General features: G+C 45.6%; 1 long non-coding RNA gene across 1 annotated transcript in view; it reads right to left on the bottom strand.

The window, feature by feature from the left end:
* The window catches only part of LOC128334850 (uncharacterized), a 166,144-nt gene that overhangs the window by 141,336 nt on the left and 3,022 nt on the right, over nucleotides 1-21,786 (bottom strand). The gene's annotated exons all lie outside the window — the stretch shown is intronic.

Raw genomic sequence — 21,786 nt, 5'->3', positions numbered from 1 at the left:
TAGTTATTTGATAGCTATTTGATAGCTATTTGAAAAATATTTTTTAAAAACATACAATCTGTTCAAATTCACATCCATTACTTTGTGATCATGATTTAACAGTTATTTCAAAAAGTTTTCTGCTGTTTTGTTGCAGATGTGTGCATGCTCTTAAGAACAGAACGGTCTCCAGGAAATGCATCTGTTCCATAGCTGTTAAATCTCAATAAACACACTTGAAGTCATCAATGGGAGTTTAATGTGCAATTACTGTCTTATTGCATCAAAACAGACTGCCTCATCCCTTAGCAGCACAAGACTGGAGCTCCTCCTCCTAACCCGTGGAAGCAAAGTGAACGGAAGCTGGAAGACAAGACAAAACCACTGGATTCCACAGACGTCTTAAAAATTCTATCTCACTTTTTCACCCTAGAATCCCAGGTAGTATATATTGAACTCCAGCAGCCACCATGCAGGTGCCTTCAGTCCATTCCCTGGGACCACTCAAAAGTATGATGATTCAACACAACACTGTAAGACTTATCGGCACTAAATTGGATCTTTCCATCAAAGATCCTTGGGGAATGTAGGTGTGTGTAGGTGTGTGTGTGTGTGTGTGTGTGTGAGAGAGAGAGAGAGAGAGAGAAAGGGAGCGCTAGCTTGAGGTCTCAAACAACAAATTCTTTCAAACTAAAATTCCCAGGATGCCTTGGGGATAGCCATGACAGTTAATCCAGTTTAAACCTGATAAGTAAGCTTGTAGTGTACAATTGTCTAAAGTCTCATCATCACTGAAACATCCACACCCATCCCACAAGCACAGGGGTTCCTAACCTTGGGTCCCCAGATCCTGCTGGACTACAACTCCCATCATCCCCAGCCACAAAGACCTTTGGCCATCTGTACTCTACATTTCTGAGGCATCTAATTGCCAGTCCCTTTCTCATTTCCCCCTGCGCCCCCCAAATGCAGGGAGGAGCAGAACCACTGTTTCCCTCTTGCCCCCCCATGCCCCCCCCCCAGTTATCTATGTTTGGGTTTCTTGAAGGAGGATGAGCCATACCCAGGCCCATCGTGATAGCTGGAATTCTGATCATCCTGGGTTGCTGCTCATGAGATATGGCCCCTTCTCAAGAAAGCTAAAAAGGTCCCATTGTTGGGTCCATGGCCAGGTGGGGCCTTGGCACTCGGGGCACAGGAGCAGGGGGCACGACACAGTCCCACTTCCCCTCCACAGGCTTAATGAATGGAGGGGGGATTCCATGGAAGGGGGGCTCCTCCTGTGCTGACTCTTTTAAGTGAATGCATGAAAACATACATGTGCGTGCAGACTGTACATGCATACACATTAATGTGAGAACAGTCCTGTGGTCAAGAGTTTATCTAAACAGGAGGACATTAGAGATTCAGTCGCTTAAAGATTGGCAGATATTTCCATGCCATTGTGTTGAAGAGATGCTTACCAAAATAACTACGGCACTATGCAATTTATTTGAATTGAAGCCCCCATCATGTTTCTCTCTCTCTCTCTCACACACACACACACAAACACACCCATATTTCTTTCTTTATTTTATGTTTTCCTTTTGCCTAGAGCACAACCAGGCTTTCTTCCCTCTACGTTTTGCTTTATATTGTCAACTCGGCACAGACAAACAGAAGGGTGGAGATGACACCTCCCTCCCTCCCACCACCCTTTGTGAGAGAGCTGTAGGCCACAGTTAGCAGTTCCTCTGCTGCTCATCCCCATTTGCATATCCAAGGCCTCCCGAGGCATCTGCTGCACTCCCATCACCATCGTCTGGGAGTGGAGAGGAACCGTGCAGCTCCCACCCCACGAAATCCACCCCTCCTCCTCACAGATCCTTTCTCGGGGAGGGGGAAAGCCCCTTCAGTGAAATTGCACATGGAACGGATTTCTTTTCCCAAAACATGCTGATTAAAAAGAGTTCACAGTCAGGCTGAGGTGGTCTGGCTACAAAAGCATGTGAAGAGGCCCACTGGGTGCCGTGAAGGGCATCAGACCGATGGCGTCCATGGGCCACAACCCACCAGCAGGTTCTCCTGGAAAGGTCTGGTTCATGGCAGAAGGGCTTTCACAGGAGAATTTCCTGGTGGATTGGGCCCTCATTTTATTAGTAGGTGGGTCCCTTCCCTGAATGTTAATCTTCTCTTTTAAATAAATGGGGAGATGCAACCCCCAGATAAGCCCTTTTCCAACCGGTTGTTCAAATGACGAGGTCATCTGAGGGGGGCTCTGCTCCGGGTGCCGACAATGAGGGAGGCTCGGTTGTCATGCACGTGGGACAGGGCCTTCTCTGTGGCTGCCCCCAGACTCTGGGATGCTCTCCCGGTGGCCATTCACTCCTCAGACTCCATCACAGCTTTTAGGAAGCTTGTTAAATCTTGGCTTTTTATCCAGGCCTTTACATGATTGTTTTATTGCTGCTTCTGTGTCTTTTTATCTGTATACAGTTTTTATGTCTGTATTTTATATATTTTAAATTAGATTTGTTGTCATTTTTTTCAGCTTAATACTTTTAGCTGTCATCATTATTATTATTATTATTATTATTATTAAAATTGTAAACCGCCTTAGGATTGTTTTTAATGAAAGGCAGTATATAAATTTAACAATAGATAGATAGATAGATAGATAGATAGATAGATAGATAGATAGATAGATAGATAGATAGAATAAAATAAAATAAAATAAAATAAAATGGGAGTTCTCTCATTGAAATCAATAGGCCTGAAAAGGATTTCGCTTTGGCTCCACTGTGCTCTAGGTCGCTTGTCCTTGTGAAAAGGTGCGCAGGCTGTATGTTGCTTACGTTAGGGTTTCTCCGCCTTGGGTGCCCAGACATTGTTGGGACTTCAACTCCCAGCATTCCCAGTCACAATGGCCAAAGGACCCAGCTTTGAGAATCCCTGGCCGAACTGATCTGAACCACAGTAGCTCCAGTTCATCCTGCTCCAGACCCACCGAAATGAATACTGATGGACTAGACTCCTTCGTTTCACGGCCGCTCATGCCCAAGAACTTCCAAGTTGGCTGTGCCCCATGTAAATGAGTGACCATGTGACATATAGGCTGGCCTGGTGTGCGGCTTCTGAGGCCCTTACACATGCACACTGAAGGACATACATGCACATGTGGATGCCGGGGGGTGGGTGGCTCGGGAGCACGGTCCTGCTCTCCCTCCACACATTCAGTGTATGCAATGGGGAGGGAATTGAGCTTTGGGGCTGTGGGTGCTTGTTTCTCTCACTTATCCACCTCCAAGGGCGGTCCTTCCATGAGGCGAGGTGCGGCATTCCCTCAGGCGGTAGATTATTGGGGCATCAGCATAATAGCTAGAAGCCATTGGAGCAGCTCTTCAGGACCAACCTGACCTTTTTAAGCTTCGCCAGGCGTGCAGGGAGAAGAAAGGAAGCTGCCTCCTCTCCTCACACTCCCTGAAAAGCTTGTAGGAAGCACGAGAAGAGACTCCTGAGAGCCTCCCTGCCACCTGCGCCCTTTTCAAAGCTTGCAAGCGTCTATGTTGAAAGGGGGCAGGGCAGGGGCAAAGCAGCACTGGGCACCTCATCTCAGGCACCAGAATGCCTTTGGCCACTCCTGTCCACCTCCACGCCTTTGACCGCTTCTGCAGAAACCACAGTCCTGGTTTCCCAACCAGAGCTGGGGGAAATGAATGAAAGCAGCACTCACCATGCAGTTCTGCCTAAAACTGACCTGCAGAACATATGAAGCTGCCGTATATTGAGTCAGACCATTGGTCTATCTAGCTCAGTATTGCCTTCACAAACTGGCAGTGGCTTCTCCAAGTTTGCAGGCAGGGGCCTCTCTCAGCCCTATCTTGGAGATGCTGCCAGAGAGGGAACTTGGAAACTTCTGCTCTTCCCAGAGCGACTCCATCCCCTGAGGGGAATATCTTACACATCCAGTCTCCCTTTCATTTGCAACCAGGGCAGACCCTGCTTAGCTAGGGGGACAAGTCATGCTTGCGACCACTAGACCAGCTCTTCTCTCTGAAGAACTACGCAGGACCACCTGGTCCTAATGAGCCGGGGGTGGGGGAGAGAGATGCCAAAGGAGGTGTAGTTGCTTCTAGCTCCCAAAACTCTGTTTGTGCTCCTGTCTCTCCTGCTCCCTGCTGCCTGCAGGCTGGCCTGCATCAGATGTAGAAGCAGATTGGGGGGGGGGGACCAGGAAGAACCCAAAAAGAAAAGTGATAAAGGGAACAAAGTCTCATGGTGCTGTGGAAACTTTTATTAGCACAACGCAGACGTTTACTGTATACATCACTCCCCCCCCAAAAAAGAAGGCTGATCCCAGGGCCTCCTTTGCTTTGTGAGGTGCACCCTGGTGCCCTGGCACGTGCCGTTTCCAGTGATTTCCTCCCCTCTTCCTTTTGCCCTGGACCCACAGTCAGATCTAGTCTGCATCATCTATTCTGACCACAGAATTTGCTTTTTGTCACTGCAAAATACGTTCGGCATGATATATGCACAGCTCTCCTTAATCGATGTGTCTGTCACTGCGTAGTTTAGGACTGACTGAAAGGTAACTTTGCCAATCAGTTCTTTGAGGATCAGGGCTGTCTCCCTTTGCAAAATTGTTTTGTAAGGTTTCCTATACTCAGTAGATCTCTTAATTGCTTTAATCACTGCTTCTTGCCCCTGGCCATTATAAGGGGGTTGGGCAACCACCTTCCCTTTGGAAGAGGCTCCAGATGCAGCTCCCGTGATTGGCTGGAAGGGCTGCCAGAGTGAGACGTACAGAGTGAACCAAACATCCCACTGTATGCTCTTTGGACATCTGCTCAGCTCACGGGCTCATCTTCCAAATCCTTTCCAACCTGGGAGGCTTTCTATTTGCGGCTGTCTTTCTCAATGTGCAGCACAAGGGAGAAAACAGGAGAGAAAACCTTTTTTAGGAAATGGCCGGATATGTGAGATGTAGTGACTGTATTTGCAGATTTTCCGTTGGTTTTTAATTTCTACTAGGAGCCTGGTTGCTTGTCATGGAGCCAAATTGCCTCTAAATATTATCTGTTCTGTGACAGTACCTCCGAGGCACACAGATAACAGTGGCACTTGTGGAGTTCCACCATCTGGCACTCCGCTCGGTTCCATCTTAAGTGAACGCAAAAGGCAAGCCGATTAAATGTTCTGTCTTGTCTCAGTTCAGGTCGGACACAGTTGCCCCAGCCAGGAGCCATCACAAGTCTATCATCTCCTGTGCAAGCCCTTGCAAAAGAGAAAGGCACTTCCCAGTGGGATACAGCCCATGACAAAACATGCTGGCTGGGGCACCTTCTTCAGAGCGTACGTGTGCTGCACATCTAAACTAGAGTCACTCCATCTCCCCAGGGGAACTCTATAGAAGTGTAGTTCTGGGTGAGGAACTAGGGATCTCTATCGGAGAACTCTCACCTCCTTCTCCAAAATCAGTTCCTGGGATTACCTGTGACAGGTAAGCAAAGCGCCACCATTGCTACTTCTACCTACTGCTACAGTTGCCATTCTGATTGAAGTTATTCCTCCCCGCCCCCGCCCCCCCATATTATTTTCTAGTATTTTTCACAATATCAAGCTGTTAAAATCTCCAGCTTCACTTGCGAGAGTCATCTGGAGGCTTATGCCAATGGAGGACTGGCAACTCTACCTTCTAGCTTTTAATGGGTGTTTTTTTTTGACTCGCTATTTATTTTATTTTATGTACGCTGCTCTGGGAGCCTTATCTACTGAAGTCTGAGATTAAAATGTTTAAAATAAACTCATATAAATTTGAAGAATAGAAATAGGTAGCACTTGGAAAACTAACTGAAAGAATTCTAAGCTGGTTTAATATAGCATAAGCTTTCGTGGGTGACAACCCACTTGGCCAGATGGAGAAAACAGGCCGTTACTGGAGAAAACAGGCCACTGAAAAGCACAGGATAGGAACATGCTAAGATTCTTAAAGGGGTTAAAATACGTCAAATACTGTGAGGCAGGAAACCACAGACTCTGTTTAATAGGACTACTGGAGTGGATCTTACTCGGATCCTACAAGCATCTTGAATGCTTTATAGATTGCATTTTGGTTACCATTTTGGACTTCTTCAGTACTGATGAGATAAAAGGAAGAGGCATTTACTATTGAAACTATTGGGAATCTTCCCGATCTGATCTGGGAAGAAAAGATGTGGCCTCACCAACACCATCTGAATATATTTTGTTCTTTTATATTCTACATAGGTTTATTAATGTATCCAGACATGGTTTAACAATTGCGAGACTTTTAAAAATATCCACAGTGGTTGGCAGACAGATTAACCTTTCAGCAATGTGCCAAAGGTTTCCTTCATGTAAGCGGGGGGTGGGGGGGCTGATTTTCAGAATTCCCCTTTGCTTCTGCAGCCTCCTGTGCCTCCTAAAACCATGTCCCTGAGGGTTGGGACATAGAAAGGGGGGCCACTAAAATCACACCTCTGTACAGTACTACGTGCTTCTGGTATTCCTTTATGGGGGGCAGAGTTCCATACTACCCAGCGACGGATTCACATCCATGCACATCTCCAACCATCAGCATAATAAAGATAGGTACTGGTAAAATATCAGATCCCTTCCACCCTGATCCAGATTCTGATGGTCTAGCAGTGGTCTGGGAGAGTGCCATACAGATGCTACATGCTGTCAATCTTTCATAATGGTGTAGAACTGCTCTCAGAATACTTTCAAGAGAGAAAGGGCAAGGTTTAATTCCTCTAAAGTACCCAGAATGTTGGGGGCAATATGCTAAATCATTGTAAACCGCTTAGAGAGCTCCGGCTATAGAGCGGTATATAAATGTAAGTGCTATTGCTATTGCTATTGCTATTGCTAAAGGAGAATCCAAGGCTGCCTCCATGTGCCCTGGAAGGAATCCTGCTCCTTAATTCTAAGCAGGTGATGGCAGGCAGCACAGTAGCTCAGTGCTAAAAGACAGTTGCTCTGTACATGCTCAGATATACTCATGGTAGGAGCCTTAATTATAGCCGGTGAGGGGAATTTGCAGCAGAGGGAGGGAGGAACAGGGTAGGGAAGGTGTGATTTCAAGTCTGCTCCTGAATTCTTAGCCTTGGGTAAGAATAGATGGAGAAACATTTAAGAGTAGAAGGTGCAGCATTTGAACAAAGGAGCAAAGAGGGGGTGGGGGATACAGTTCCGCTTCTGACGAGGAGACTTTAATTCAATTTGGTTGCTTCTTTCTTCCGAAACTGTGCACATAAATGGAGTATGCTTTTGCTAATGCACAGAAAGGGGGTGGGTGTACGAGGGTGTGGCGGTGGGAGAAGAAACTTAATGCTTTCTATAATGTGCTTAATTTCTGGTTTTGCTGTTAAATGTGGGAGAAAATCAGCCCCGTTTAGAGCCATCTGCTTAAAATCCAGTGGGCTTCTAGACGGCAGTTTTCCACACCTGCCAGCAATTTTTGTGTGTGGGACTAAACTGCAGACATGACAAATGAAGACAAACAGTCATCAGAATGAAACTCACTTAACGGACAAGAATCTAGCAGTGTTCTTTTGTGTGCCTGCAAATTGAGCTCATGCTGAATGCACGTTTAATTCCCAATCCCGCATTTCTGACTCTTGCTCTCCTCAAAGATTAATTCCGTTTAGTTTGCTGCAGCCAGGGAGCTTAAACCTCGCAGGCTGGGTTAAAACTGCCCTCTGGTCTCCTGGCCACACCTTGCTCCTCAGGGCACCTGATCTTGTGGCTGGGTCACGGGAGGCACCTGCCCATCAGCTGACAGGGGTGGGGGCAGGGGTGAAGGAGGCACAGCTGCCTCTGCTTCCTGGAGCTCCATCTGCCTGCCTCCCCACCCACCCACCCCAATCCTGCTCCACCCCAGCATTCATGAGAGCCGGATGGTGGGAGTTGTAGTCTGTGGCGTTTCCTCTGCACAAGTCTCACAGCCCATGGGCATACAGGCCTCAGAAGGATGGGGGTGGGGGGGAGGGACGTGCATGGAACCGGACTGGAGGCCCTTTATGGGAAAAATACAAATGCAACAGGTGGTAAGATTTAGAAGAATGCAAAGAGACAGCACATTTTCTCCAGTGACACCAAGACCCTGGTATAGTCCGTAAAACTTTCAGATCTTCCCAGCATTGCTACGAATATTGTATTTGACTGGGTCCAAAGACAGACTTGTTGCCCATCTGACCTATATCAGTCCACCTGAGTTGTTCCCGAGCCAACCGCCCTGGCATCGACAGTCGGGATATCCACCACTTGCTTTGTCTCTAGGGTCACGCGAGCCTCATCCAGCCAGTCCTGTGCCACTCTCCTAGAAGTGGAGGGAGGGGTAAGTGCACCCTCCTCCACCTTGCACCCTGCCCCGCCCTTAAGGACAACCTTATTTATTTATTATTTCGCTGTGTAAACCGCCCTGAGCCATTTTGGGAAGGGCGGTGTAGAAATTGGAGAACTAAACAAACAAACAAATCCATAAAAATACCCCCTCTGCCTTTGAACATCCCCCGCCCGGTTCCTTGCACATCCCTAGGGGTGGGGGGCGCTTTAAGCACCCTGTTTCTCCTCCACTTGCCAGGGAGAGGGAACGCCTTGCTCCTCCCCAAGAGCCCATCCAGGCAACCACCCTCCCACTCCACTGGCTTCAAGCCCCTTATATATGTCCTCAGGGTCAGCCACCACCCCTCTCAGCCCCTCCCTCCCGCATTCTGCCTGTTGGCCCTTAAAGGGGCCGCCTTACAGGACTCCATTTCCTCTCCCTGCATCATCTCCCAGGGTCTCTGCAGAGCAGAAGGACCTGCTAGTTTCTGGCTGCAGCCAGGCAATGGCATTCCGGCCCAGTCAAGGATGGCCGTCCTCCCAGCTTCCTCCCTCTCCCCCACCTCCCAGCAGGGTTGCTGTCGGCACAGCTGGGCAATCCCTGGCTGTTGATCTGCTCGCCACCCGGTTGGGCATGAGCACCCTGCCCTGCTGGGCATTGAGGAAGAGTCCCGACACAGTCCAACAACATCTGGGGGCTCAAGGTTGCGAACCCACGTGCGAAGACTCTCCGTGGCAGTTTCATTATTAGAAACGTTTCCTCTCATTCGATGCAGCTGGATCCTCTGGGCCTTTTGCAGCTGAGTACATTCCGTGTAAACAAAAAGAGAAGGCACCTGTAAATCTTTTAATTTCCAATTTAATGAATCCACGTGCCTCCCTTCCCTCCGAGCGCTTGCCCTAAGAAAGGTCTTGATTTAGACAGAGTCTCTATCCGGAGCAGTGTTTGCAAGATGCATGTAATCAAACTCACCCACTTGTCAGGTTACTTCAGATATTAAAATGTTTAAAGATAATAAACAGCAGTAGAAAATTGACTTGTTTTATCCGTGCCTGGGCTAAGCGCAACTGGATTACCGGCAGATCTGAGGTAATTAATTATAAGCTTCGAGGGGAAATGTGGCATAACAGACTTGTTAATAGAGATGTTACATTTGGATAGGGTTTTTTGTTTTTTTTAAAGTTTTTATTGTCATTAACTCAAAGGAAGGATGTTTGACATAGAGTTCTGAAAACTTTACAGTGAATGGGCTCCTACAAGGGGCACCATTTAGGGAGGCCAAGAAGACAAATACTATCCCACACACACACTCCCGGCCAGTTCACCCAACCATCAACATTGGGGTTGAGAGACCCTGGTTTGCATAGTTGTGTGAACTCACAAAAATCCCTCCAACCCAGGTTGCCCAAAGCAGGGTAGCCCAGCTTTTACACCCTGCTCTTAACCATGGTAGGAGGAGAGGAGAGCTTACCTACCCTTGCTTCTATAGTTGTGTGGATACACTCACTTTTCCTAGCTGCAGCAGGCCCAGAAATGGCTGACATCCATTAATGTGCCACTCTGCAAAGCACACTCTATGATTCTATACTTGCAGCTGCTTCAGCAGGGCTGGGCACACCTCCTGCCCCTTTGTGGCTGATCAGAGGACAGCTGCTGATGTAATGGGACTTTATAATCTCCTGCCAGCACAAAGCATGCTGGGAAGGCCTGCAAAGCCTTTGGAGGACTTTCCATGTTTCCAGCTTCCAGTTTCAGCAATGGATGCCTCATCTGGCTTACTCATGTGTTTCCTGGGTTTGCTGACCCAAACAGAAGTTCTGATTGTCTGTTGCTACTAGGGTAGGGGCTCTCTAAACCCTCAACCCATCCCCATATCATGTTAAAGGCCCTTCCATCTGTTTATTAGGGGCGGAGCCCATTTTCTGGTCCCTCTTCCAGGTTAATCCACCGTCTGTTTCCCCCTAGTTTTGACTTTTGGAGATGCTAGAGTTGTCCTTCTTCCAGGTTCATCTCCCTCTCAGGGTCACTAGAAGTTAAATCTAGTTACCTCTGTCTTGCTTGGATTCCGCTTCAGTTTATTATCCCTCAACCAGCCCTTTACTGCCTGTAGGCAGGCATTTAAGGAGCTAATGCCATTTCCTGATATTGATGATGAAAAGAAATAGATTTGGGTGTCATCAAATCCCCTGATGATCTCACCCAACAGTTTCATGCAGATGTTAAAAAGTACTGGTGACAGAATGGAGCCCTGAAGGACTCTATATAGTAGCTCCCATTTAGAAGAGCAACTGTCACAAAGTGCCACCATCTGAAATCTATCCAAGACATAGGAGCAGAACCACTGTAAAACAATGCCTCCTATCCCCAAATCCCTCAGACGATCCAGAAGGATACCATGATGGAAGATATTGAAAGCCGCTGAGAAATCCAAAAGAACCAGCAGAGTCACACTCCCTCTGCCAGTTCCCTGGCAATTGTCACCTGCCAGGCTGACCAAAGCCATCTCTACCCCATAGCCCACCCCAAATCCAGTTTGAAATAGTTTAGATAATCAGTTTGCTCCAAGATTGCTTAGAGCAGATTAGCCACCACCCTCTCAATCACCTTACCCAGCCATGGGAGGTTGGAGACTGGCCTTCGTCAACTTGGTTTAATGTGGGTTGCTGACATTAGCATGGTTGTGTAAACCCACATCAAAGAAATAATCCCAGATTTATCTGGCGCTGTGAACCAGCTTGGCATGGGTTCAAACAGTCACACTAATGTTGGAACCCACATTAAACCTAGAACTGAACAACTGTGTGAATTCAGGCCTTAGTCTTTTTTCCTCTTCAATGCACAGTATCCATTGATGGTATAGTGAGAGGTCCCGGACGAGCTTGGATCTGGCTAATGTGCCACAGCAGAGCTCCTTGACAGATTCTGTCCACAGGTTGTGGTACAGCACTGCACAATGCTCCCAATTATATTTCAAATTCAACTCTCCCAGTGTTGTGGTACTTGGGGCCAAAACAAAATTACTCCTCAATTCATGACTGAGACTCAAATGCTGCTGAACTTCTTATGAACCTAATACACAGTGAGAGCTACTGTTGCCATTAATACACTTAATCCGTGAAGGCATTAATTAAAACTCACTAAAATACTCACACCCGGCAATCTAAACAACCCAAAGAAACAGCCAAAGTTCCTTATTTTGCATAGAAAGTGATGGCAACCCACTTCAGAAACAGATTTAGCTTCATTAATTGTAAAGGGATCTAAATTAAGCCAAATTTAGGGTGCATTTTTTTCTGAAGGAACAGCCAGGGAAGAGGGCAATTAAACTAACTAAAAAGAGGAATGACTTGGTTAACGGCAGGACTGAGGCTCAACTGAGAGGAACTGCATGAGTTTTCTTCTTGGCTCTATAGTAAACGGATTGTACCCAGCAACATTAAGAAGGAATGAGTTATAGGTATCAGTGGGGATCCATCCACTTAGTAAAAGTGATGCCGGAGGAGCATTTGACTTCCAAAACAGGAGTTATTTTCAAACTGAAGTCTTGGAGTCCAAAATGTAGCTGGTTATTTCAAGTTGCAGGGTGAGGTGTGAAGGCAGATCGTGCAGTAGTCTGGCTAAAATTAAGGAGATCTTGGTCTGGTGAGTTTCTGGATGGAAGATCCCGTGGGAATCACCACGGGCACCGCCTTGAGTTCCATCTTGAAGGAAAGCCGGGATGCAGACGTAATCAATGAATGAAGAAGCTGAATTCAGCTCCCTCAGTGCCGCAGGTTTCCTGTGCCTCGGTGTTCTTCACTGTAAGGCCTGGGAGCCAGTGGTGGCCCCTGCTCAACCCTATGTGTGGCACAGTTCATTAGGCCTGGGCAAAACTGCTGAAGTCAGATACTCCACACAGCTCCCCTGGCACTGTGCAGGGGTGACCATACCCAGTGCTGGTGGGGCTCTTGTAAGGCAAACTGAGCCTTCCCAAACCCCAGTGCCATCTTGGAAGGTGAGCATGGAGCACTGGGACGTGTAGTCCTTCCCAGTGCTTTCCTCTTAGAACTCTATGGGGGAAACTCTGGGAAGCCCATATCCTCCCGCACAGGGGATACTCCTCCGGGGGGGGTGGAGGTCTCCTTGTAGTGGGTGATTCAATCATTAGAGGAATAGGGAGATGGGTTTGTGACCCATTTGTTGACCACATGGTGAATTGCCTGCCTGGTGCAAAGGTTGCGGACATCACACAGTGACTAGATAGGCTGTTAGGCAGTGCTGGAGAGGAGACAGCTGTCATGGTGCACGTTGGCACCAACGATGTGGGGAAATATAGTTGGGAGGTCCTGGAAGCCAAATTTAGGCAGATAGGTAGTGTATTGAAGTCCAGGACCCCCAAGGTAGGATTCTCAGAAATGCTACCTGTTCCACACGCAGGTACAGTGAGACAGGTGCAGCTGAGGGGTCTCAATGCGTGGATGAGATGTTGGTGCCAAGAGGAGAAGGTTAGATTTGTTAGGCACTGGGATACATTTTGAGACAAACAAAGCCTGTACAAAAGGGACGGGCAGCACTTGAACCAAGATGGAACCAGACTGCTGGCACTTAAAATAAAAAAGGTCGTAAAGCAGCTTTTAAAATGACTCCTGGGGAATAACCGGCAGGAGCTGATCAGTATCTGCTTTAGCAAAGCCATCCCTTAAGGTGTAAGGGTGTAAAAGATTCAGATAAAACAGAAGGGGACAGAGCAGAACCACATAAGGAGCAGACAGGAGGCTGTGCTAGCTGGTCAAAGAGATCAAAGAGCCAAAAGAAAGATAGCACATACCAGATAAGAGATTCAGTGTATAGGTGCATATATGCCAATGCCAGAAGCTTCAGAGCCAAGATGGGTGAGCTGGAGTGCTTGGTTGTTAATGCAGAAATAGATATAGTGGGCATAACAGAAACATACTGGAACAGTGAGAACCAGTGGGACACTGTTATCCCTGGGTATAAACTCTATAGGAAGGACAGGGAGGGGCTCCTTGGAGGTGGAGTAGCATTGTATGTTAAAGAAGGGATAGAATCTGACAAGCTAGAAAACGTAGGTGGACTGGAGTCCTCCACAGAAACCATGTGGGTGACAATACAAGGCCTGAAAGGAAATGTACTACTGGGGACGTGCTATCACCCTCTGGATCAAAACGCTGAAAGTGACTGGGAGTAGCAGAAGGAAATCAGGGAGGCATCAAGGAGAGGCAGGGCAGTAATAATGGGTGAATTCAATTACCCACACATAGACTGGGTAAATTCACAGTTAGGTAATGACAAAGAGGTCAAATTTCTAGATATGCTGAATGACTAGATTTCTAGATATGCTGATTTCAAGATATGCTGAATTTTTAAATATGCAAATTTCTAGATACGATGAATGACTACAACATCTGGGGCTATTTAGTTTAGAAAAAAGACAACAGCGGGGAGACATGATAGAGGTCTATAAAATCATGCAGTGTGGAGAAAGTGGATAGAGAGAAAATCTTCTCCTTCTCACATAACACTAGAACCAGGGGTCATCCCATGAAATTGATTGCCAGGAAATCAAGGACCAACAAAGGGAAGTACTTTTTCACACAACACATAATCAACTTGTGGAATTCTCTGCTACAAGATGTGCTGACAGCCAACAACCTGGATGGCTTTAAGAGGGGTTTGGATAACTTCATGGAGGAGAGGTCTATCAACGGCTACTAGTCGGAGGGCTACAGACCACCTCCAGCCTCAGAGGCAGGATGCCTCTGAGTACCAGTTGCAGGGGAGGAACAGCAGGAGGGAGGGCATGCCCTCAACTCCTGCCTGTGGCTTCCAGCAGCATCTGGTGGGCCACTGTGTGAAACAGGATACTGGACTAGATGGGCTTCCTTGGGCCTGATCCAGCAGGGCTGTTCTTATGTTCCTTTAGATGCCAGGTAAAGATCTTTTTGTTCACCCAGGCCTTTTAAGTTCTGATTTTCAGATTTGAAATTCTGAAAATCAGATTAAATTCTGAAAATGAGATTTCTGATTTTTAACTAATTTTAAAATGAGTTTTAAAGCAGCTTTGTATTGTATATTGTATTTTCTTTTCACCTTTTCTGTCTATTATGATTTGACGTGTTATGTGTGTGGGTTTTTTTTTGTTAATCCTCTGTTGTGAGCTAGCCAGAGAACAATTTGTTATGGGGCGGCTAACAAATAAAGTTTATTAATTAATTTATCATCATCATCATCATCAAATTAATGGCATGATACCTAGTTTTATGACCGAGGAAGAAAAACTCCTCTCTGGCCACATCCTCCATACTAAGCAATGAGAAACACTCACAGCTTTGAGCTCAGTGCATTGCGGGTGAGGGGACTCAAAGGGGCTAACCCATTGGTCACAGGAGGGAACAGGATGGCTAAGTCAGGAGGGAAGGGCAAGAGAGAGAACTACTCATTTCCCTGATGCCTCACCTTTCTTCCGTTATGGAACTCAAGCAGGGCTTTGGCACCCGAGGCTAGCATGACTGTAATGCTCCCTGTCCGCTATGAAGTGCACAGCCCTGGCTTTGACTTGAGCTGTGCAGGTGGCTCATTCACCGGGTCAAATGGCCAGCTCACACGGACAGCCAGAGGACAACTAGCCCATGCTGGCCGGGGGGACACAATGGGGGCGGGGAATCCCCAGGCTATGATGGAGGCAAAACTCTAGAACATCAGTGATGGAAAGATTTGGAAATCCAGCCAGAGACCCTCTCTTTTTGGAAAGGAATGTTGAGGCAGGCATCTCCTAGTCAAGAGAGGGAATGCAGCTTCTGAGACTAGCTGTTTATGAGGCTGAGGTGATGAGCCAAGAAGACAGTGTTTTGGGGGGTGCAGAATGTGCAGGCCCTTTGAGGAGCTGGGGGCAGGATGACATTTGACATCCTTACACCACTGTGCAGAACTTCAGGGGTGCAATACAAGAGGGAGGGAGAGAATAATTGGAAGGAATACATTCTGGCGCTGTATATGCACCGCCCCCTGTCAAGAATTGGTGGCCTAATCTGCCGAGAGGATGGGCCGGGCGCTTCCATGCAATTCTCAAGCAGTCTCTCGTCCAGGCACAGCCAAACCTAGACAAGCTTAGCTTCAGCAAGGCGGCTGCATCCAATGCCCCGAGACCCAGAGATCAGGCTGTCTTTCAGTAGGCTGCATGATTCACCACCACACTTGCCTTGTACATCAAACTCGGAGTCGGCTTTTCTCCAGCTGAACAACAAAAATTTGTTTTCCTCTGACGGGGCCTTCTCAATCATGGCGGCACCATTAAACATCTGGCTCCTTCCTTGCCGACCAGGCCTCCAATGAGGAAAGTGTGTTTATAATTCTAATTTGAAAACGCAGCACATTAATATGCTGATTTTCATCATGTTTGCCTTAACCTGTTTGGAGAAATTACGACTACAAATATCTTGTACACGGCACCTCTAAACTACCAGCTTGAGCAAACAACATAAGAGTTGATACAGACTCACACAGCTGATTAGAGCCACTTCAGAGGCGGCTGTGATTAGCGCCTTGGCTCGGAGCCATCTTTTCTTAACACATAAACAAAGCATCTGCTTTGGCCCAGGCGGGGAGACCCACCTCCACTATTACTAATAAGCACATTCAAGAAGGACAGATGGCCCCCTGATGAAAGAGCCCCAGCTTTTCCTGCGCGTTAGGCATGCTGGAGAAGCAGAGCCGAACTTGGCTCCAGATTGCATTTCCTTGGGCTCTAAGAGCCAGTAAGGCACCACCGAAAAACTGGCTTCACAAAAGAAGAATGTAAATTTGGGAAGCATCCATTATTTACGCGTGGTGGTCCCAAGCCTGCAAATGCTCGGCCAGATGATTCCCCCTTCCTTCCTCGGATGTGTGGAGGTATGTTGAAGGGACATGAAAGGCAACAGCGGCCCTGCAAAACTGTGTGTCACGGCAGGCAGCCTCCCCTCCCTGGGTTTGCTTGGGAAATCCTGCCACCTGAAAACCCCTGCCGACAGCCAAAGAGCAGAGCTCAGCCCTCTCTGCCACATCTGAAAGCATGTGGTGGTGGGAGGGGGAGAGAGCTGCAACCCTTACTAACAGAGTTGTACTTCTCTTCTCATTTTGGTGCTCCATTCCAACACCCTCCAATGAGTTAGACCAAGAGTTCCCAACCTTGAGTCCCCAGAAACTGTTTGACTACAACTTCCATCATCCCCTGCCATAATGGCCACACATGTGGGTCATGAGGTTCTCCTTCTGCAGAAGCTCTTCCCACATGCTGTGCAAATGTACATATGGGTTCTAAGGGGCAAGATGGTAGCCCAGTGCAAGAGAGCATCTGCATGGTGCAATCCTTAACATCTCCAGGGAAGGTTAGGAAATATCCAACTGAAACCATGAAGAACTGCTGCCAGTCAGTGTAGACTAGACTGAGCTAGATGGACCAATGGTCTTACTTGGCATAAGGTGGTTTCCTGTGTAACCTCTCCTGTGTGGATTTTCTCCTGCTGTACAGGTTTGGACCTTGTCCTCTTAGGGAAGCTTTTCCCAAAGTGAACAGAGGAAACTGACTTATTCTGAGCAGTCAAACCTTTAGTCCATCTAGCTCCGTATTGTCTATACAGACTGGCAGTGGCTTCTCCAAGGTTGCGAACGGAAGTCTCTCTCAGCCCTATCTGGGAGATGCCAGGGAGGGAACTTGGAACCTTCTGTGTGCAAGCAGGCAAGTGCTCTTCCCAGAGTGGCCCCATCCCCTAAGGGGAGTATCTTACAGTGCTCACATATAGTCTCCCATACAAATACACTCCAAGGCAGACCTTGCTTAGCAAAGGGGACAATTCATGCTTGCTACCACAAGACCAGCTGTCCTTCTCTGATCAGCTCTCTGACTTCTCTCCTCTGTGCATCTTCTCGTGTTTCAGTAGGTAATATTTTTGGTTGAAGCTTTAAGATGCCCTCCACAGTTGACTCTTAGACCACCAAATGACTGGTGATTGGAAGGCAGTTGGGGGAGCATTATGAATGAGTTGCTGCTATGTGTATGGAAGAAGAAAAGTCGCCTATAACCAACAGCTTTTCGCTGTGTACAGCTAACAAAAAGCTGCCCTTCCATACTGCTTAATCGAGAATTATCAGGAATACAGTCACATTTCATCAACAAAGATGATGTTCTAATCAATGCTATACCCTCCCAGATTTTGCACTTCATCTTAATATTCCCCTACTAGAATGCTAAAATTGTCACAGCAATGACTCCACATTCCTTTCACATTCTTATAGGTTTGTGATGAATTGCCTTTGTGCAATTTTAAGGGAAAGTCCCCACTATGGCTTCCCATGGCAAATCACTTACAGATGCCACTTTGGCTACCTTTCGAGGCCGTTTTATTTATTCATTTGAAATGTTTAACTTGCCTCTTTGTACTTTTAAGGTAATTTTACTGTACCTACAGAATATGGACATTGTAAAAGCAAAAAAAGTCATAGTTTTGCACCAAAAATTCCTGCATTTCCAAATATGACTCAAAATCTTACATCCCTTGAAAACAATACTTCACCAAAAAAAAGCTGCACAACTTATTGGCTGTCAAGACATTTTTAACCGGGAACTTCTCCTTTCATTTCCTTTATTATATTTAATCATCATTACTCTGTTACTTTTTAAAAATCTCATCTTATTTTCATTTGCCACTCATAAGGGCTGCCGTTTTCTGAAGCACAAAATGTTCACACTGTATGGACTGTGAAACATCAGTCAGGAAAAATACAGCAACTGATACAAAAACATCATAATGTCCCTTCCAGAGTGCCAGACCACGGTTCACTTTATGTTCAGATGGACTAAAGTTGTCCCATTCTGGTAGCCAATAAAGTCCCAATAACCAGTTCAGCACATTTCCAAGCTGGTTCCGTTCCATTTCACAAGGTAGAGCGAGGTGATGGCTCCATTTTGTAATAACAAAGTGTCGGCCACAACCCACAAGTACTGTGAAGTAGGCGTGAAATGAGAATAACTAGAACGCTTAATAGCAAATGTATAACATGTTTCTAATTTGTACTACTTAATTAAAGTGGATTATACCCTAAACCCTTAAAGCAGCTGATCCTGCTTCTGCTACCAAGTCCTTTCAGAGGACAGACACATCGAAATACAGAAAGTGTGTGAACTGAAAATCCTCCCAGACACTAGTTTTAGCATGTGCCTGGTTGGGGCCACTGAGCGTATTGCTACATCAGGTGCTTTTTAGGTGAATCCTTATTTGGCACCAATATATTTTTTTTAAAGGTTCTGCTCTGATTCCTGTGCACCAAAGAATTTCAAATAGGAGTCTGAGTTTCGTTCTGGTTCAAGAAATTTAGTTTTTGGTTCAGGTTTAGTTGGAACCCCTGACCTTTAATTTCAAAGATCCCAGTTTCATAAGACTCTAGAAAGAAGATCTTTCTCATCACCAGAGCATTCCTTGCTTGCTGAAGTGCTTACTTGGTACGCTTATGTGCACATACCAGGCCTCTCCCTCTCCAATAAATGCTCCGTCGTTATTCATCCTGATAAAAATCCCATCTACCCAATTATTATTTCAGCAAAACTGTCAATGTATATGGTACTTTAACTTCAGTAGAAATTAGAGGTCCCTGCCCCAAGCAGCCTGCAAACTGAATTTTGTCAATGGAAGAAAGAAAGGGACTGCAAGAAGGAAAGCAAGAGAAGGATAAAATGGGATGAATGTGATCAGATGCAGGATGTCTGGACGTGAATACTCCAACACACAAACATACACATACACACATGGCCCAATAGTGGCTCATCCTAACAAGCCTGGGGGGTACCAAACAAGGAGCAGCTGCCTCTGGTTCCTGCACTGCCTGCAGGCTGACCATTCATCAGGTAGAGCTGCACATCCCTTTCCCCCATCTATGAAATGGGAAAAAGATGAGTTGTGGTAAGAGACCTACAAGATGGAGAAGGAGCCAAAGAAAACCAGAAAGAGGGAAAAGATAGATACGGTGGGTGAGGGGCGGGGGAAACACAGCAGGGTTGTTAGGGAACTCCTCCATTCTATATAAAGCCCAATAATAAACTCCTGATACAGCAACCTGGAAAGTCGGGAGTTCCATGTCGGTTCTGTGTCAGTTCATGCACTAGAATGCCATTTTGGAACGGTCCCAAACTATTCCTCTTGCCTGAGCCTTTCCCTTCCTTTTATTAGTTTAAAAAGCTATTCCTCAAAAGGTTGCTTTAGTTACCACAGCAGCTGTTAAGGTGCATCAAACATTTCGGGATGAAGATGTACTTGATTGTTTCTGGGATACAGACCAATAGCACCTGTTTAATTGTACTGTTTGTTTTAGTGGGCTTTTGAGATTGCTCGAAACCATCAAACTGACTGAATACAAAAGAGAAATGCAGCTTTCGCAACTTTGATTTGTCTTTGGCTTCATCACCACACTTAGCTAGCTAGAGCTACCAACAACAATAATATTTTATTACTGTTTTACAGTTTTAAGAAGTTGATGTTTTATTGGTTAAAAAGTTGATTTATTGTTTTAAAAAAAGATGTAATTTTGAATAAATTTCATTGTTATTCCTTTTCTGTGTAAACTGTTTTGTGAAGTTCTGTTGAAAATCGTATACTGTATAAATAACTGCAGAGGCAGCAGGTATACCGGCACTAATGTGGACTCCACCTTTTGTCACTTGGGGTTTACTGACAAAAGGTGGTATATAAATGAGAGAGAGAGAAAAAGAGAGGGGGGAGAGATGGGAGAGAGAGAGAGAGAGAGAGAGAAAGAAAGAAAGAAAGAAAGAAAGAAAGAAAGAAAGAAAGAAAGGTAAGTTTTTGTCTTGCCAGGGTCAAATCTGAGAATCTCTTATCCTCCTCACCTTGATGACTTCCACATACTGTATAGTTATCTCAAGCAGGCTGATATTACAGACAATACTGAAGTTATTAAGCACATTGAAGGTGGTACAAAGTCAACATTTCTTATGGCATACACAGTCATGTGTTTATGTTTCAGTATGCCCTCTGGTCAAACAGGTTTGCAGGTTTACCTGAAACAGGTAAAAGCCCTGTTTTCCAGAGATAATATAGTGGGAAGATTAGCACACCATAGACAATGATGCCTCTGTCTACTACCTTCAACATTCTGGAAAAAAACTGTAGACTCTCTTCAACCTGAATTTACTCCATGATGTTATGGGGCAGTGTGGGGGAAACTAACTTTTTGGGCCACCTTCTCTCTTTCTTTTCCACCAAATGACTTCCTTGAGGTCCATAATTACTGTACTTGTTCCTTTGCTGACACTTTTCAACCTGGCATTTAGATTCTGCCTCAGTGCCATCTCTCCAGCGTTAGGGAAACTGTCTATCTACCTAAAGAGGCTCGGCGCTTAGCATCAGCTTTCATCCTTTTGCATTCTGCAAAAACAAAAATCCTAGTAGTAGACAAAAATCCTAGCTTTATTTATTTTCTTACCTGAAACACTGCAATTCAGGCAGTGTTTGTTAAAATACATTTTGCCTGTCCTAGAGGAAGAGAGAAGTCTTCCTTCCTTTGTTTTAAATATTTAAGTACGCATTTTGACTTGGGGGCGGGGGGATGAAAAGTAATGTTTTAAATCATATTTAAGCAAATTGATGTATTAATGCCATATAACCTTTACAATAAATTTGTTGTATAATGTAGTTTTGTTTAGAGGCTATTAAAAGGACCATTTGAAGTAAAAAATAGTGTTTGTTTTTTTAAAAAAACAACAACCCCTAAATCAGACAGCAATATTGTAGATTTAGGGCTGACACCTGCTTAGGAATCTTAGTCAATTACACATCTAATATTTACTTGCTTATTTAAAATATGGAATCAGTATTACAGTTTTACTAAAGCACAGTTTTTAAGGGCATTTATTACAGGCGGCTCTTTCTCACAAAACAGGATCACAGTTAATTTCTTAAATTGTGTCCTGGCTTAAGTGCACTGAGGCTCTCTCATAACACCATCAAGCCTCAATATTCATTCAGAAGAGATTTGTGTTTTAGCCTTTCATAGAATGTCTACAACTATCTAAATTCTTTTTTTCCAGAGTATGAAATCAGTCCAGTTCTGCTGCCTTCAGCCCTGATTACAAAGAACTTGAATATACAGTCAGGAATACATCCCCCCCCGCCCCCATCTCTGTATCCAAAATGCATGCTGTTGCCCTCAGTGTGTATTCAGATATGATCAATGGCACATAAGAAAGAATATGTTGGATGAGATTTTAAAAAATCTCAGACTCAGAACCGTATCTTCCAAAATACTCTAATCAGTAAAAGCTTTTTAAAATGCATGTATTTATTTATCTATTCACTGCCAGGGTTACATCTGTAGGGCAAGATCTGTTTGGGAAATAGTAATACGTGTTTGGTTTTGATAGCTGTAGCTGAACACTTGCTTAACTACCTGTAATGGAACTCAAAATGAGCCTTGTAGTAAAAACATGGAAA

The sequence above is a fragment of the Hemicordylus capensis genome, chromosome 10 (genome assembly GCF_027244095.1).
Source record: "Hemicordylus capensis ecotype Gifberg chromosome 10, rHemCap1.1.pri, whole genome shotgun sequence".
Lineage (NCBI taxonomy): Eukaryota > Metazoa > Chordata > Lepidosauria > Squamata > Cordylidae > Hemicordylus > Hemicordylus capensis.
This window is presented reverse-complemented; position numbering and strand designations above follow the sequence as displayed.